Below are 3,966 nucleotides of genomic sequence, written 5' to 3' on the forward strand. Positions count from 1 at the left end.
CACAGTCCATTGACTCCCATTGAGAGAGAAGAGGAAGGGCTGGTTGGTCCAAAGTGTGTTGAGACCTGGGGACACTTGAGCCCATGGACAAGGACATAGCCACAGAGGGCTAGAGCTGAGAGTGAAGCATCCAGCTGATATGAAGTGAAGGGAAATGCACAAGAACACCCAGACTTGAAGACAGTGCCTATTTGATCTATCCTCGATTGCTTGATAATCAGAAATCAACTAGAGGAAGATTACAAAATATATATATACAAAGGAAACAGGATAAATTGCTACAATTTGATGAAACTGACCTATATTCATAGAGGTAATAATTTTAAATACCAAAAGAGAGGAAAGGAGTCTTCACATCAAGCATCAATGCTGTCACCTCTGTACACAAGGTAGATAGTGACAGGCAACTTAGACATTGGCTACCTAAAATGAGGGGGTGATAAAGGAGTGAAGTGACTGGTTTACAAGGTTTCAAGAAGGATGAAGAAAGTGTCCTCACTGAATAGTTTTCATCTTATCTAGATGGGTCTGGTGAAAAGAGACGGGGATAAGATTCATAACAAAAACAGAGGAGTAGTTAATCTTACAGTCCAGAAACAGATCCCTAGAACCATAAAGGGAGAATTGCACAAGCAGAATACAGGATCTTGTCCAGAGAAGTAGTGATGCAAGACAAGGAGGCAGAGATGGGGTCATGGAGAGGGAGAGTGGCTGGGAACTCTAGATTCATGTGAAGAAAAGGATTAAGAGCTGATGGCCTGGAAGTAGAGTTGCAGAATGTGTCCTTTGGAGGTGTAAATTATTATATATGCCTGTTGTTGTTGTTGTTAAGTGTCGTCGAGTCGGTTCCGACCCATAGTGACCCTGTACAGGGTTTCCGAGGATGTAAATCCTTACGGGAGTAGAAAGCCTCATCTTATATATGCCTAAGTGGTTTTATTTTATTTATTTAAAAAGAAAAAGCTAAAGTGAATAAAGAGAAATACTTTTCACAAATGTTACATGGACAGGGATATAATCATTGTAATGAAGTAAAGTGTATGATTTGTTGAGTGTAAAACTGATGATCTGCACCACAGTAAAAACCTTAAAAAAAAAAAAAAAGGCAGCCAAGTACCTTAGCATTATTTCCCGTTTTGCCCATTCCAAACATGCCTCAATCCTTATATCCCGGAGCTCTGTTGTTTCAATGTTATGCATATATCATTATTTACCTTTGTCCTACTTAGTCCATGCCAACCTGCTTAACTCTTCTCCCATGTGCCTTGCTGTTCCATTTCCCTCCCTCTTCTTGTGTATTTCCCCCCTCCCCAGTACCCAAACTATCTTGTGTCTATTTCCTACCCTGTGCTCAACCTAACCCCCTCATTTCTGTAACCAGCAGAGAATTCACTTCTCCATTTTATTATGGGTTCTTTTTCTTAGTTTTTTACACTAGTGGTCCTATGTAGTATTTCTCCTTTTGTTACTAAACTGTTGAAGAGCAAAGATGTCAGCTTGAGGACTCAGGTGTGCCTGACCTAAGCCATGGTATTTTCAATAACCTCATATGCATGCAAAAGCTAGACAGTGAATAAGGAAGACCATAGTAGAATTGATGATTTTGAGTTATGGTGTTGGTGGAGAGTCTTGAAAGTGCCATGAGCTGCCAAAAGAACCAATAGACCCATTTTGGAAGAAGTGTAGCCAGAGTATTCCTTGGAGCCCAAGATGGCCAAACTTTATCTCTCATATTTCAGGCATATTGTCAGGCGGGAACATTCGCTGGCAAGGATACCATGTTTGGTAAGGTGGAGGGTCAGAAAAAAGAGGAAGACCCCAACAAGATGGATTGACCAAGTTGCAGCATTGATGGACTCAAACATGGAAATAGTAGTGAGGTTAGCCAAGGATTGGGCACTGTTTCGTTCTGGTATGTATAAGGTCGCTATGAGTCAGTACCAACTCGATGGCACCTAACAACAACAACAACAACAACAACAACAACAACAACAACAACAACATTTTCACTCAACATCATGTCCTCAAGTTTCATTCATATTATGCGGTGGCTTGCAGCCTACTTGTTATTCCTCAAGGTAGCTTAATATTCCATTGTGTGTATGTAATCCAGTTTGGTTATCCATTCTTCAGTTGATGGGCACTTAGGCTGTCTCCATCTTTTTGCTATTGTAAATAGTGCTGCTATGAACATTAGTGTGCATAGATCTATTTGTGTTATGGCTCATATTTCTTGTGAGAAAATACCAAGCAGAGGAATTGCTGGACCATAAGGTATTTGTATTTCAACTTTCTGAATAGCGCCATATTGTTTTCCAGAGTGGTTGGACCATTTTGCAATCCCACCAGGAATGTAAACATCCCAGTCTCTCCATATCCTCGCCAGCATTTATTGTCCTGTACTTTTTTTTATCTTTGCAGTTATTGCTGGTGTGAAATACCTCATTGTTGTTTTGATTTGAATCTCTCTAATGGCTAGTGGTTGTGAACATTACTTTATATGTTTATTGGCTGCCTGGATCTCTTCCTTGGTGAAGTGTCCATTCATGTCCTGTGCCCATTTTTTAATTGGGTTATTTGTCATTTTCCTGTAGATATGTTGTAGTTTCCTATATATTTTAGAAACAAATCCCTTGTCGTATGTGTCATTGCAAAATATTTTTTCCCATTCTGAGAGTTCCCTTTTCTTTTTACTCTCTTGGTGAAGACTTTTGATACATATAAATTTTTAACTTTTAGTATGCCCAAATCATCTATTTTCTATTTTGTCTGCTTTTGTTTATGTCGTTTTCAAAATATTTTGTAGCTCTGTATGACTTGACTTAGAGCCCTAGCATTTGTCACTATTTTTTCATTGATGACCTTCATAATTCTGGGATGCACATTTAGGTCTTTAATCCATGCTGAGCTGGTTTTTGTATAACGCTTGAGGTAAAGGACTTGTTTCAAGCTATAGCATATCGCTTTCCAGTTCTTCCAGTACCATCTGTTGAAAATACTATACCCTCCCCATGCTATATATTTAAGTACTTAGTCGAAAGTACTTGGCTGTGTAGATGGGTCAATTTCTTGATTCTCGATTCTCTCCCATTGATCAATGTATCTTTCATTGTACCAGTACCAAGCTGTTTTGACCACTGTAGCTATGTGATAAATTTTGAAATCAGGACGTGAGAGGTTTCCAACCTTATTCTTCTTCTTAAGCAGTGATTTGCTTATCCTGGGTCTCTTTCCTTTCAATATGAAATTTGTAATTGGTTTTTCCGTCTCTTTGAAGAATGTCTTTGCTTTTCTGGATTGATATTACATTATATGTGTAGATTATTTTTTTGTAGATTAAGTATTGACATTTTCACAATTTAAATCTTCCGATCTAGGAGCCAGGTACTTTCTTTCATTTTTATAGGTCTCTTTTGTTTCTTGTAGTAGTGTTTTGTAGTTTTCTTTGTATAGGTCCTTAATTTCTTTTGTTACACTTATTAGATATTTCATTCTTTGGGCAGCTATTGTAAATGGTATTACTTTCCTAATGTCCTTTTCAGTGCTGTTGTTTTATGTATAGAGGAATCCTACTGATTTTGTATGTTGATCTTATATCCTGCCACTTTGTTAATTTTTTCAATGAGGTCTAGTAGCTTTTTAAATGAGTCTTTGGGGTTTTCTTTGTTTAGAATATCATCTGCAAATAGATTTTTACTTCCTCTTTGACTATGTGGATGCCTTTAATTTCCTGTGTAGCTCTTTCTGAGACTATGAGCAAAATATTAAATATGAGTGGTGTCAAAAGGCATCCTTGTCTGGTTCCAGTTTGCACAGGTAAGGCTTTCAGTTTCTCTTCATTGAGAGCAATGTAGGCTGTTTGTATTGTATATATGCTCTTAATTTATGTTGAGGAATTTCCCTTCAATTTCTGTTTTGTTGAGTGTTTTTATCAGGAATGGATGTTGGATTATGCTAAATGCCTTT

Source organism: Chrysochloris asiatica, unplaced genomic scaffold, assembly GCF_000296735.1.
Source record: "Chrysochloris asiatica unplaced genomic scaffold, ChrAsi1.0 scaffold00592, whole genome shotgun sequence".
In the NCBI taxonomy this organism is placed as follows: domain Eukaryota; kingdom Metazoa; phylum Chordata; class Mammalia; order Afrosoricida; family Chrysochloridae; genus Chrysochloris; species Chrysochloris asiatica.